Below are 15,907 nucleotides of genomic sequence, written 5' to 3' on the forward strand. Positions count from 1 at the left end.
TTAATGTAAAGTGGGAGAACTGGGTGTGTGTGAGTGTTATAGTGTGAAGTTGGGGAATGGAGCCTGGGTGTGTTTCTAGGGTGAGACTGAGGAAGAGGGCATGTGTGAATTTTTAGAGTGAGTCTGGAGACTAAGACATGTGTGTGTCTCTTAGTGTGAAGTTGGGGGACGGGACATGTGTGTGTGTGTTTAGGGCGAGTTTGGGGAAGCAGGACACGTGTGTGTCTTTAAGGTGAGCCCAGACCCCTGTGTCATCTCGACACCATGGACTGTCACTTGGCGCACTGAAATGTGACCCTGAACACTAAAACCCTAATTTTCCCTAACCGTAAGCCTAACCCTAACTCTAACCTGCCTCAGGCAACTCCCTTGAGCCTAAGGAACACCCTAGTTCCACTCTACCCCACTTCTCTCTCTCCCCCTCCTTCTCTCTCTCTCTCTCTCTCTCTCTCTCTCTCTCTCTCTCTCTCTGTCTTTCTGGGTGTGTGTATTACAAATGACTATGACTCTGTGGGATTCAGTCTGCGTACATCCTTGTTATGCTGGGGTTCGTGCATCTTGAGAACTGCTTTTAAAATTGTAAAGACATGGCAGGAGGGCATACTGGTGATTTCTTAGGTTCTCTTGCTTCCTGATCCTTCCACCATATTTCACTTTTATTCTTCTCTCCTCTCTGTAACAAATGATAGAATTCCTCATGTTTTATATCCCATTATTAAGCAGAAGATACTTCAAATAAATTAAATCACTGCTGCCTCAGGGCTTGCTTCTGAGACTTCTTATGGTGTTCCAGCCATAGGCGTCTGAGAACCTTAGCTATTGGCTGATACTAATATTAAATTCCAGGGGTCCAATCTAGTTGTCCACTTTGGACAAACACATGGTTAAAATATGTCTAAGGATGAATTCAACCAGAGCTGAGATCCACAGCCAAATTTATTGGAAGAAAAAGAAAAAAACATTCAGTGTGCAGTTTGATTCATTGCCTGTCTCTATCCTTAGCAGTTTCTCCTGACATCATTAACATGTAATTTTAACAAAAAGCATGCAATAGAAATAAATGATACTGAACTGCTGACTTATGAGGTAGAACTTTTGTTGTTTGTCTCTGTAAGGGCAACTTCTTGTCTGTCATTTTTTTCCTTGACTGTTAATTTTGAATTTCTTTCCCTTTTATCTCTTTCTCTATCTTTACCAAAAGCATGAAATGGACCATTTTCTGGCTATTACTTCGTTCATGTGAAATCTATGGTTAGATGACAGCTACTCATTCTTCTCATGTGCCACAGTTAGGGAGGTAGGAGTCGATGGTAGAGAAGAATCTTAATCCCAGATAAACTTCCGGGAACCTGTGTGTCCATGAGAGTATGGGGCAGAATAAAGGCCCCAATTGCATTTCACAAAAGTGGAAGGCCAACTTTGCTCTCTGTGTTCTGTTATCCACTCAGAAATTTTTTTTTGAGCACTCTTATTTTTGTAAAAAATCCAGTCAAATTTAGCATGGCTATAATACTGTAAAAATACCTCCTTCTACACTTGTGCATGTCCTAATATGAGCACAGCCTCTGAATTTTTTTCTGTGAATGGTCTTCTAGATAGCAGGTATGTATTTCAATCATAATTTCCTATGATTAATGGAAATTTCTTTTATATGTTCCAGGCCTATAAAGTATCACTTTACTGAAGTATCCCAATACTCATTTTAAAAATGTTGGATATTGAAGGTGCAATTAACTTTCTGTTCTTGTGACAACTAAATGTCCAATATTTTTAAATGCACATGTCCTCTATAAGTGTAGTTGAAATAAAATCAGTGCACCAAAACACATGATCACTGGACAAAGCTGATTTTCTTGTTTCTTGTTAAATTCTCTAGGAAGCCAACATATTTTCACTACCACCTATTACCTATAGCTTGTCCCATTTCCTCCTTCCATTTGTGGAAAGCACTAGTCTACTTTTTGATGCTATTGATTTGTCTACTCAGAATATATCCCATGAATGAGTCTATATGATTTCTGATAGTTTCTGTCTGGATTATTTCATGTTGGGCAATTTGTTCAAGTTTCACCCATAATGTAGCAGGTATCACCGTGGAAAATAATCTTACAGTCTCCTAGTATATTTGTCTTTTGTGGCATCAAATATCTCTGTTAGCAAAAATAGAAAATGAACCATATTCTACCATTTTCTAGTTACAATTTGTGGAATGGATACAATTTTTAATTGAAAATCTGGTTTTGGAAGAACCACCAGTAAGAATTGGTTTTCTACTTTGCCATTTAAGAGAAAAACAAGGACTGCTGGCTGGGTTTCCACATCTACTATGTGGATGTTGAGTTTCCACATCTACAATTCCATTGCCAGTGACTACTTCACCTTGTGGAACACTCTGCTTTGGCTGTGGAACAGAGAAGTATCTCTCTAAATATGACTGTCAGACACACAGCAAATTTGCTGTTATCACTGCAGAAATCATGGCAGCATTTTCAGCTGGATTGCAACACTTTGGAACTCTACAAATTTCTCCAGTATTTCCATGTTGGCAAAGCTTTGTTGATTTATTCATTGTTTTTCTCAGTAATTACTGTCAGTGTTGAGACAAATTATCATCTCACTGCACTTTTTTTCCTAGAACATAAACCTATATCTGAACAAGTACAATGGCCTGATAAAAATCCCCTCAGGAGTACAAGGCCTCTTTTTTTTTTTTTTTTTTTTTTTTTTACTGCTTGGGAACATGCCTCTAAAGGAATGGGGCAAGAGAGAATAATATGGGGATGTCTCATTTAACATAATAAAGTGATACTGTAGTGACTGACACAAAGTTTCAAAAACAATAGAAAGGTAACCATTGTGATCCTCAATTCAATAGCTAGGTCATACAAACATGGCACATGGTGAGAAAAGAAGTCATGATCAGTTCCTAATAAAGGACCAAAATCTACCTGTTTTTTTTTTGTCTTTTTCCTTTTTATTGGTACCAGGGATCGAACTCACGACTGCCTGCTTTACAAGGCAGGTGCTTATGCCACTGAGCTAAATCCCCAACCCCTCTACCTGTTTTTTTTAACCTGGAAATGTGTACATCACATTTACTCTGCCTATAATGTGTAAAAATCATAACCTGTGCTTCTCTCTTCCTCTTAGACTCCTCAATCAGTGTGTAGTCAGAGCTGTGGTCCGGGATTCAGAAAAATTCCTCAGGAAGGAAGATCAGTCTGTTGCTTTACCTGTGTTTCCTGCTCAGAGAGACACATTTCCAATCAGACAGGTAAATAATGGAGAATGTCACTGTGATAACTGTTCCCTCTAACAACTTCTCAGTGATGGGAAGCTGAGCCTATTTCCCAGGGGATCAGAGTGGAGCACTGTTTCCCACTCATCTACAGATTCATTCTTTCAGTACACCCATTTATAGTTACAGTCACCACGTACATATTCTTGTCCGGCAGTGCTGATTCTATTATCCTAAACTGAAGTGCTGATTTCCATCACCAGCTATGTTTATATCCACTGCTGAGAGAGACTGAGCAAATCTGAAATCTTACAGTGACCCAGGACGAAGGCCTATGAGTCAAAGCATGGGTATTTCTCAAAATTTCCTGTGGATGCTTGAAAGTCTCAAAACCAACTTTTCCCTTACAAATTTCAAGCATACAAATTTTTCCTTTTTTGCTGTATATTTGCAATATCTAACAATAATGTACATTTTAGGGACTTAAATGAATGGATAAAGTGGACAACCTGTTTTAGAACGGTTGCATTACATTGTGTGCCATGTCACTAATTTTGCACATAGTATTATTTTCATCATTAATGTGAACACTGTCAGTTATGTCAAATGGTATATGTAATGCAAGGGGGAACAAAGCTAACTTTCAGCTTTAACATTTGGAAATTTTAAACTTTAAAAATTAAAGCTTTAAAAACACACTGTTCTTAAGTAACAGAATTAAAATACAAATTGCTCTCCAAAGAGTTATAAGCCAGTAAGACAACTAAATTCAAAATGAAAATATTTTCAATTCATTTTTTCAATATTTATATGGAAAAACTGATAAAAAAAGTCACAGAGAAATAAAAATATAAAATAGAAAATAAAAACAGAAACTGCTATAGATAATTATAAAACTTAGGTTGTCGAGTATGTCTGTGAGAATATTTAAATTTGAGAGCTGTAAGGAATATTACAAGAATCACCATATGAAAATTAAAATATAAGGCCATGAAACCATTGTCCAATCAGACAGGGTGATAGATTAGACAAATGATAAATGGATAACAATATAGCAATTATAATATTCAAGTTGTATCAGGATTACACAAATTTCCATCTGACTAGTAATGAGGGAAATATTTGAAATAGATTGTCTCACTGAATTTTGTGCCAATACAGAGCTTATTTTGAGGAACACTGCAGAGAGTATAAAGAAGCATTGAGAGGAGATCACAATCCTGGTGACCTCACTGAGTCAGAGGATGACATGACTTCTCACCCAATTCTGCTGAATATGGTGGAAACACCAATTGAATCATTTCATATGATATTTAGATAGTTAGAAAAGTTATTTATGCGTCAAGCATATAGAAATACCATTTGGTATACCTCAATCTGTATGTTAACCACTGTGTATTTGGAGTGATATCGCAAATGTAGTGAATTCTATCAACTTGATAAAACTGAAAATTTCTGAAAAAGAAATGCTGAATCTTTGCTTTTTCTCTAGATGCAAAACAATGCACAAGATGTGCAAAGCCTGAATACCCAAACAGAAACAGAGATCACTATATCCCCAAGGTTATGGACTTCCTATTCTTTGAGAATTCCCTAAGGATGGCTCTGATCCACATAGCTCTGAGTTTTTCTGTCCTCCCAGCTTTGACCTTAGCAGTCTTGTTAAAGCACTGAGACACTCCCATTGTGCAGCTCAATAATCTGGTTCTCAGTACCACCTGCTAATCTTCCTCCTGTGCTTCCCCTGTGCCCTTTCCTTCATTGGCCATCCAACACAGCCACCTGTAACCTCCAGAAAATCACATTCAGATTTGTGTTCACTGTGGCTGTTTCCACTGTCTTGGTCAAAACCATTACTGTGCTGCTTGCATTTAAAATCACTGGTCCAGGCAGAAGAATGAAGCAGTTTCTGGTAACATGGGCATCAAATTCCATCATCCCCATTTGCTCCCTGATCCAACTCACTCTCTGCATCATCTGGATGGGGACAAATCTACGCTGAATTGACATAGACACAAACTCTGAGCATGGCTACATCATCACCATATGCAGAAAGAGATCCCTCACTGCCTTCTACTGTGTCCTGGGATACCTGGACTCCCTGACCCTGTTCATCTTTATGGTGGATTTCATGGTGAAGAACCTACCTGACCCATTCAATGCAGCCAAGTTCCTGACATTCAGCATGCTGGTGTTCTGCAGTATGTGGGTCACTCTCCACCTCATGTAGCACAGCAACAAGAAGATGATGGAGTCCATGGAGGTCTTCTCCATCTTGGCCTCCAGTGCAGGGCTGCTGGGCTGCATCTTCCTTTTTAAGTGCTGTATTATTCTCCTAAGATCTGAGAACAACTCTTTGTCAGGTTTGAAGACCAGGAAACATTAGGGGAATCAGACATTCTAAATATACTAACTGCATTTACTCTCTACCACACTAAAATTTCAGACTTGAAAATCACCTTCATTATTCACTTTGGTATTCCAAATCAAAATGAAATGTGTTTGTCTTAAAATATATCTTAATTCCTAATGTAATCATTGATTCAAATACACCAAACCCTACTGCCTAAAACTACATATAGCAGTGGTTTTGATGGTGAGTGTATTCCTTTCAAGTTATTAATTCTGAAATAATTTCTACATTTTTTCAACTATACAAATTCTCAATATCTGTACTTTGCAAAGTTTTTTAAAATCATGGTTTGTTTTCTGTTTCTTTTGTCTCTTTTAGCTCTAGTATGTATGTCAGATTTGATATTCTTATTAATATCACCATTTACTATACTTGTCCTCAAATATAATGGTTCCTCAAGTTAAATCTTTTACATAATTTTAGTGTGTGTCCACAAACCTCTTTAAGTCCTCCACCTCCTAAATCTAATTTTAACCTGGCCATCAAAAGTGTCAGATCATCGAGTCCCTAAGGCTGCCTAACAATTATTAAGTTGCATGTTGCCAGAAGAAAAACTGACTTCAGAGACACTCTCAAAATTCAACAAAATACCTAGATTTCTTGCTTCATAATGTCAAGATTATGAAAACCAAATACTAAATAATTTTTGCGGGTCACTACTAAAGGGATGTGGCCATTAGACCAAGACATGATCCTAGATCGGAACTTGGAACATAAAACATATAGAAGACAACACTGTGAAAATCAGTTACATAAGAATGTGGATTTTGTGTTAGATAATAGCGTAGGAAAGTGACAGATTTCCCAACTCTGGTAATTACTGCACAAAAATGATCTTTTATTATGAAATGCATACACCAGGTTGTTTTTTGAGAGGGGGCCCTAGTAGATGGTAGTAATATTCACATGATACTCTCAGAAGGCAAAACCAATTAATGGTACACATATGAGAATATAGAACCGTAAAGAAAAAGGGAAAAGTGAGTATTGGATAAATCTGACTCATGGATTGGTGAGTATCTGAGTTTGTATCTGAGTTTCTTCTTTAGAAATCTTACAGAATTCATAATTTCATTCAGAAATGTTATCAATAAATGTAAAGAGGAAATAAACCAGGCTTGATGGTGGTTGCCTGTAATCACGGCATCCAGGAGGCCGAGGCAGGTAGAACCTATGTTTGAGGAGAGCGAGGTACATAGGGAATTGCAGGCCAGCCTGGTCTACAGAGTGAGACCCTTGTCTAAAATGCCAAAAGGGGCTGTGGAGGAAACAAAAAGAACTAAGTATATAAACAGTCTAGCAACAAACTGAAATGAAATGCAGAGTCATTTAGATGCTAAACCACTTTCAAGGTTAGGAAGAACTGTAAAAGATGCCATTTCTCCCTACACAGAATCTAAGTCAGTATAGATGCAATCAGTAGCCACATTCCTCAGTATCCTTTCCAGGGCACCCATGCATCTGAAGTTGCCCAGACCATGGATCCCAGACTGGAGGGGTGCAGTTGAAAAGGAGCAAAGCACTCACATGTGAAGCTGTTGAGACTTTCAAGCTCCCAACGCCAAGGACCCTAAACCCTCCCAGCAGCAGTCGTGTGTGCCCAGTATCAGAGCTGAGGCTCCATGGTGAAGGAGGACAGGCTGTGTCTAGCAATCTCTGTGACAAGGGCATGGCTGACAAGGAGAGGAGAGGCCCAGTGTGAGAAAAAAGTGGGGAGCAGGCAGCCATGGGGAAGACTGTTCTCAGGTCCCTTCCGCCTTTCCCTCTGTGCTCACCAAAGCCTCATGTGTCAGGAATTCTATTTCCTTGTGCACCCTTACTCAGCCTTCCAAGTGAAATGGAAGTTATGTGAGACCAGGGAACTTGGTCTCTTTCATTCAATTCTTAGCCACAACACATAAAACAGTGATTACGGAATGACTCGACAATATTTATTAAATGAATAATTCTGGCACACACACACACACACACACACACACACACACACACACACACACTGCACCTGGAGAATCATAGGAGAAAGTCACAATTTATACCTGGGCACAAGACTGAGAAACAGAATTAGGAATGAGGCTATTTTACTGCTGTGTACTGCTGATTCTTCCCTACATATTTATGTATTGCCCAGGGCATCTCCTCCAAAACAATCTCAATGTAAAACATAATTGGATGCTTCCCTACTGGATCCAGGAAAAAAGTTGTTGAGATGTCTAAATGATCCATTTTTGAAAGCAATTAAGAAGACTAAAAATGCACACACATACAGAGCCCTAAAAGCCTCCATCTTGTTCTAACAGACTGGGTGAATGAGGACTGATACAAAGTTTAGGGATTATTTCCATCATGCTATCTGATCAATCTTGGGTAGGTATGGCCAATTTCCACAATATCAACCACTAAGCCTCTGAATTCAACCCCGTCCCAGGCCCACCATGCTGACCACATTTACTGCACATTAACCCAGAAAACCTGGTATCTGCCTACAGGGTGGTCCCAACCCACCCTTGGCTATGCCTCAGTCCATGCTCCCTGCCCAACACCCAGAACTATTCCTGCCCACACCTCAGTTCCTGCCTGCTAACTGTTCCCTACTCTGTCAACCACTTCCCACAAATCCATTGCTGGCCTGGCCCTTGTGCTCTTCTCCCTGGTTACCCAGTGAAGGACTCTTCTTAAACTCCCAAAGTTTTTGGGAATTTCTCGTCCCCTGAGAATGCATGCTCAACCTGGAAGTGTAAGTGTATATCCTGTCATGGTGCTGCAAACATAGGTACGCATATATTGCTATGGCATGATGCTTTCAATTATTCTGGGAAAATGCACCGAAGTGGAATAGCTGGATTGAGTGGGATCTCTTGTCCTACTTTTTTGATGAATCTCCACACTACTTGTATCAGTCTATACTCCCACCAACAGTGGAGAAGGGTTCCTTTTTCCCCACAGCCCTCCAGCATTTGTTATTAGTTGATTTCTTATGGCAGCCATTCTTTCTGGAATGAGATGGGATTTTAATGTACTTTTAATTTGCATTTCCTGAGTGCCCAGTGATGATGAATATGTTTTCATGTATTTATTTGCCATTTGTATTACTTCATCTGGGCAGTGATTGTATATCTCTGATACCCATTTTTGGATTGGGTCTTTGAATATGGTAGCTTGATGTTTCTACATTCTTTATGTTCTATTTAGAAGTCCTTTGTCTGAGGGACTGCTGGCTAAAATTGTTTTCCACTCTGAGGATTTTCTTTTCACTTTGCTGGTGATTTTCTTGAAGTTTGAAATCTTTAATGAGATCCCAGTTGTTGATTCTTTGAAGTACTTCTTGTGCAGTTTGTGTTTTGCTCATGAACACTTTGCCTAATTCTATGTCTTCAGGGTTTCTACCTACCTTGTCATCCAGATTCTATTGTAATGTTTAATTTTTTATAGATTTTGACTTTAATTTAGTACATGGTGACAGACATAGCTCTAATTTTAGTCTTCAGCATGTAGAGAGCCAATTGTTCCAGCACCATTTATTAAGAAGGCTTTCTTCCAGTGAATATGTTTCACACTTTTGTCAAATATAAGGTGGCTGAGATTGTTTGTAGTTGTGTCAGCATCTTCTGTGGTGTTCCATTTATCCTCATGTCTATTTGGGTTTTTTTGTTTATTTGTTTGTTTCTTTGTCAGTGTCATGCTTATGTTATTATAGCAGCTTTGTAGTACAATTTCAGGCTGGGACTGTGATGTCTCCTTCTTTACCTTTATTGCCCAGGACTACCTTTGTTATTTTAGGTTTCTTCTGTTGCCAAATTAATTTAGATATGGTGTTTATAGATCTGTGAACTAGGCTAATTGTACTTTGATTGGGATTGCATTAAATCTGTATAACAGTTTTGGGAGTATGGCCATTTTAACTATGTAGTTCTTCCTATCAAAAAGTAAAGGATAGTTTTCCTATTTCTGGTATTTGCTTCAATATCCCTTTTTAGAGTGCTATCATTTTCATTGTATTGATCCTTTACATCTTTTGATAGTTTGATTCCTAAGTATTTCATCTTTTTGGATGCTTCTGTGAAAGGTGTTGTTTCCATTATATCTTGCTCAGTCAGTTTGTTGTTTGTGTACAGGAATGCTCTTGAGTTTTGAATTGTTATATTCAGCTATGTTGCAGAATTTTCTCATTAGCTGTAATAGTATTTTGATGGAGTTTTGGAGATCTTCTATGTAGCTTAGCATATCATCTGCATATAATGATAATTTGACTTATTAATTTGATATTCTTATTCCTTTTTTTCTCTCTTTTGCCTAATTGCTATGGCTAACATTTTTTGAACCATATTCAATAGGTATGGTCATATTGGAGATCTTTGTCTTTTTCTTGACTTCAGAGTGAGACCTTTCAGTTTTTGTCTATTTAGAATAATGTTGTCTCTTGGTTTGTCATAAGTGGCTTTTAGCTGAATGAGGCGAAGTCAATCTATTCCAATATTCTGTAGGATTTTTCTTATGAATAAGAGTTGCACTTTATCAAAAGCTTTTTCTGCACCTATTGAAATGATCATGTGATTTTTATCTTTGATTCTGTTGATATTGTGTATCACATTTATAGATTTGCATATGTGGAACCAGCTCTGCATTCCTGGGATGAATCCCACTTGGTCATGTTGTTTAACCTTGATGATCTGCTGCATTCTGCTCACTAGTACTGAGAAGTTTTGCAACAATGTTCATTAGGAAGATTTGCCTATAGTTTACATTTTGGTTTAGTCTTTCCTTGGATTTCACATCAGAGTAATACTTGCTTCCACAAATGAGTTAGACATAAATGCTTCCCTTTCCATTTCATCAAAAAATTTTAAGAGTATTTTCATTGAATCTTTTCTACGTTTCTTATAGAATTCAGCTATGGGTCCATTGGGATCTGAGCTTTTCTTTTTTTGGTAAATTTTATTTCCATTTTCAATTTCAGTGCCTGATATTCAGTTATTCAAAATTTTTATGTCTTCTTGAGTCATATTTGGTAACTCATACATTTCTAGGAATCCATTGTTTACCTCTGTGTTTTTCAGCCTGTGCCAATATTTTCAAAGTAAGTATTTATGATCTTCTGAAATTCCACAAGATCTGTATCAATTTCACCCTTTTCATTTGTAATTACTGAATTTGAGTTTTTTCTTTTCTTTTCATGATAAGATTGGCTAGGAGTTTATCAATTTTGTTTATTTATTCAAAGAACCAATTGTTCAGTTCATTAATTCTTTGTGTTGTTTTCTTCATCTCAATTGCATTAATTTCTGCTTTGTTCTTTATAATTCCTCCTATGGATGTGGGGCCTGGGAGATCAACTAACAACAATATGGGTGTCTTCTGCTTTTTGTGTTTGTTTCTTCAGCACTGTCCTGATTGCTGTGGCACCCTCAGGTAGATAAAGCACAGGGTCCACCCAGACCCATGTATAACTGGCCACCTCCTGGACCTGGCATAGCTTCCTCTGTTCTCCACCACAATGATGCTTGCCTGCCTGTGCTACTGGGTTAAGGTTGCTCTGCCGGTTGGACCAGAGGGGGAGTTTCTACTCATTCATATTTAGGCTTAGGAGTGGATTATGGCAGCCACCTGGGTGAAGTCCAGATTGTCACAGCTCAGAAGAATGTCCCCTAGCCTACTTCCCAACTGCTTGCAGTTCACTGGGACTGGATGACTCTTCCCTTATCACACTCTTGGACTTTTATGGTGAAGCCACCTAAGTGTATAATTTGCTGGGATTTCTTCTGAACACTGAAGGATTGTTGGCTCTGTCTGCCTCCTGTAGTTCTGCACGTTTGTGTGCAAAACCACAGTACGGACTCACCTCCCTTACCAACTGCTGACTCTGTCAGTCCCTGGGATACAGTTGCCATCCACTACTCTCAGCACAGTGCACTGCTTGCAGGGGATGTTGTTTGCTTGTTTGGTTTTGGGACTGGGTCTTTTTAAGTCACTAAGGTACCCAAGTTGGGCTCAAGTTCATAATAAGCCTGCCTCAATGCTAGGATTATAGCATGCACCACCACATTTGGCTCGAAGAAAGAGTCGTAAATAAATGTGAAATCAGCCTTGATGTTGTAACCCTAGTATTGTGGGACCTTGAAGCAGAAGAATCACAAGTTCAAATCTAGCCTGTGAAATTTAGCATGATCTTGTATCAAATACAATAAAAATAATAAGGTATATAAGATATAGCTCAATGCAAAAAGTACCATTCCCTGTACAAAAACAAACAAGCAAACCCACCAACAAACAAACAGAAAAGCCACGAGGGCTCTGTGTGGTTCCAGAAAACAAACACTTTATACAGTCTTGACTAGAGTTCCCAAATAACTATATATTTTGTCTGGAAGGCTTCTTAAATTGATACCGTCTTTGTGGCAAAAAACATTAAAATTAACTACCTCTATAATAGTTCAGAAGCACAAAAGGTTAATGAGGAAAAATAAAGACATTCCTGCATAATAAGTACATTGTAGAAAGTTTAAAGTCACCCTCAAAATACAGAGAATATATAGCTAACTCACAACTCTCATTCAGCTATAATGTTCTCTCTTTCTTACCTGACAGGTTTAGAAATAGATACCAATTTTTTCCACTTAATATGTTAACATAAGTTCTCTGCTGAGTTATAACGTATCTTTGTAAGCATCATTTGAAATTTCAATTGCTACAACATATTATAAATATTCTTTACAAGTTTCGTACTGCTAAACATGTAGTTCATTTTCTTTTTCATTCTATTTTGTGACTTCCAGCATCATTGCCCTGCATAGCTTATATAATAAAGTGATAAAAATGGTTGCAAAAAATTGCTTTCAGCCCCATTAAAATGCTTCCCCTTTCCTCATTTTTGTCATTTTTTTCTTTTCTTCATTTGTTTTTTGTTTTCTAACTTTATGAATTCATGTTTTGTTTACATATATTAGACCATTAGTGAGGGTAGACAATTTTCCTGTTTAAAGGCATCCACATTTATTCACCATTTCATTATTTAACAAAAACTTAAGACAAACTATTTATAAGGGAAACAATGCAAAGTTTAAGTAGTTACAGAAAAATATGACTAAATACTTATTGGTCTCTCACTCATGTTACCTCGTCTGGAGGTAACAATGACTGCTTTAGATTGTTTGTACAACCTCCAAAGATGTGAAATGCAAAAAAAAAAAAAAATAGACCTAATGAAGTGGAGACACATACATGAATGTAGACATACATGTAAAAGCAAGAACATGTAAAAGATTATAGGTATACAAGTAAGACATAGGATAGGTAAAGATGAATGTCCTTGAAAACATCCAAAATGTGAATGCAAGGAAACACACAGATATGAAGAAAAATACAATGTGCTTATAAATATTGCGATCACTCAACCCTGCATGTAAATGTGTTGTATAAGCAGAAATATGTAAATCTAATATTCAAATTGAAGTAAGCACATATGCAGGCATAAGTGTGAGTGCAAAATAAAATACATAAACATGAGCTGCATGTAACAGTGATACAAAAACCCAAGAATGGAGTAAGGATTCCCTATTCAAGTAAACACACAGAGAGAATAAATCTTGCAAGCACAACCATGCATGTAGATATATGATATGGAAACAGAAGCATACATGCAAAGGTCAATGTCTTTCTAATGAATATCTTACCTATCACAAGCTTTTTTGCATTATACTCTCTCTGGACAATTATCAGGCTGGTTCAGGTACACTCTGTACATGACATATTTAAAAACCTGTTCACGAGACAGGCTTCAGTAAGGCTGTTCCACCAACCTGGTGATTTCCCAAAAGACAACACCAAAAGACCTTCCAGTGACAGAGTAGTCAAAAACCAATTATATAAAACACATTGTCATACACACACACACACACACACACACACACACACACACACACACAAACACTTCCTAAAATCATCACAAAAACATGCATGTGCATGAAGCCAGATACACACATCCTCATTTTTGGCTAAGTAGCAGGTGGTTGGCCAATAAATGATACAAATCACATTGCAAATGTAATTCATAACATTGTGGTATTACTATCAACTGGAATATAAGATAACCTTGCAACTGTCCTCAGAAAAAACACCCCTTCACTTCCTGGAAGTATATTGAATACAATTATTAGGTTACCAACTGGAATAATAAAAAAAATGCCAACACTAGTCTTTTCAAAATATCCATTTCCATGATGGATTGGACAATATAAAGAGAAATGGGAATTCGTCCACGAGCACATATTTACCTGTTCAACTGGAAATCTTATTCTCTTGGCAAAGGGAACACTCAAAACCACAGCCTTGTTTTACTTCCTAAGGGATTTTCTTTAAGTCAGGATTACAAAACTCACTGCATACAGAATGGAAGTCTGTGGAAAATTAGATGCTGGTTTTATATTTTTCATAATCTTTTATAAAATAAGCGAAAACTTTCACTTCTATACATAGGCAAAAACAAGTGCTTTATTAGATGCCATGTAAATATTTAAACATTTAGAAAATACATTTTTGGAACCCCAAAGCGTGAGAAGCCGACACTGCCCGAGAGTGGCCGCGTAGGCAGGGGCGCGTGGAGAGCTGCCAGAGCAGAGCGGAGCACAGGCATCTTCCTCAATCCATCCGTGCACTGAAGCGTGTGCAGAGCTGCCAGAGCACAGCAGAGCACAGGCCTCTTCCTCAATCCATCCGTGCACTGAAGCGTGTGCAGAGCTGCCAGAGCACAGCAGAGCACAGGCATCTTCCTCAATCCATCCGTGCACTGAAGCGTGTGCAGAGCTGCCAGAGCACAGCAGAGCACAGGCCTCTTCCTCAATCCATCCATGCACTGAAGCATGTGCAGAGCTGCCAGAGCAGAGCGGAGCACAGGCCTCTTCCTCAATCCATCCATGCACTGAAGCGTGTGCAGAGCTGCCAGAGCAGAGCGGAGCACAGGCATCTTCCTCAATCCATCCATGCACTGAAGCATGTGCAGAGCTGCCAGAGCAGAGCGGAGCACAGGCATCTTCCTCAATCCATCCATGCACTGAAGCATGTGCAGAGCTGCCAGAGCAGAGCAGAGCACAGGCATCTTCCTCAATCTATCCGTGCACTGAAGCGTGTGCAGAGCTGCCAGAGCAGAGCAGAGCACAGGCATCTTCCTCAATCCATCCGTGCACTGAAGCGTGTGCAGAGCTGCCAGAGCACAGCAGAGCACAGGCCTCTTCCTCAATCCATCCATGCACTGAAGCATGTGCAGAGCTGCCAGAGCAGAGCGGAGCACAGGCCTCTTCCTCAATCCATCCATGCACTGAAGCGTGTGCAGAGCTGCCAGAGCAGAGCGGAGCACAGGCATCTTCCTCAATCCATCCATGCACTGAAGCATGTGCAGAGCTGCCAGAGCAGAGCGGAGCACAGGCATCTTCCTCAATCCATCCATGCACTGAAGCATGTGCAGAGCTGCCAGAGCAGAGCAGAGCACAGGCATCTTCCTCAATCTATCCGTGCACTGAAGCGTGTGCAGAGCTGGCAGAGCAGAGCAGAGCACAGGCCTCTTCCTCAATCCATCCATGCACTGAAGCATGTGCAGAGCTGCCAGAGCAGAGCGGAGCACAGGCATCTTCCTCAATCCATCCATGCACTGAAGCGTGTGCAGAGCTGCCAGAGCAGAGCGGAGCACAGGCATCTTCCTCAATCCATTCGTGCACTGAAGCATGTGCAGAGCTGCCAGAGCAGAGCGGAGCACAGGCATCTTCCTCAATCCATCCATGCACTGAAGCATGTGCAGAGCTGCCAGAGCAGAGCAGAGCACAGGCATCTTCCTCAATCTATCCGTGCACTGAAGCGTGTGCAGAGCTGCCAGAGCAGAGCAGAGCACAGGCCTCTTCCTCAATCCATCCATGCACTGAAGCATGTGCAGAGCTGCCAGAGCAGAGCGGAGCACAGGCCTCTTCCTCAATCCATCCATGCACTGAAGCGTGTGCAGAGCTGCTGCTCTCTGCTATTGTTTCTGGGGCGGTGTACTTAAGGTCATTTTCACAGCATCTCTGCACTCAAATGCTGATTTTCAGACACTATGGAGTTTTCCCTTGGACAGGTGCTCAGACTCAATAACAAGACTCAGGACTCACTGTACCCCCACATCTCTGGTAAGGTGGTCACATGTGCATACTGCCAGAGATTGTCAGACATTCCTTAGCATATTCAACACTGTTGAGGTGTCTGTGAATCTCTTATTGGACCACAGTTTAACAAGGAAT

At 39.5% G+C, this 15,907-nt stretch overlaps 1 long non-coding RNA gene across 4 annotated transcripts in view; it reads right to left on the reverse strand.

Annotated features, from left to right (window-relative positions):
* LOC106025288 (uncharacterized) overlaps positions 1–15,907 on the reverse strand; it is a 103,647-nt gene that overhangs the window by 19,600 nt on the left and 68,140 nt on the right. For all 4 annotated transcript variants that reach the window (XR_010046022.1, XR_010046023.1, XR_010046024.1 and 1 more), the window contains one exon: positions 5,382–5,580. This is a non-coding gene — a long non-coding RNA (uncharacterized LOC106025288). The remainder of the gene's footprint in view (positions 1–5,381; positions 5,581–15,907) is intronic.

This window comes from Cavia porcellus, unplaced genomic scaffold, assembly GCF_034190915.1.
Source record: "Cavia porcellus strain 051 isolate PalLab524CR breed Dunkin Hartley unplaced genomic scaffold, mCavPor4.1 scaffold_53, whole genome shotgun sequence".
Classification (NCBI taxonomy): Eukaryota; Metazoa; Chordata; class Mammalia; order Rodentia; family Caviidae; genus Cavia; species Cavia porcellus.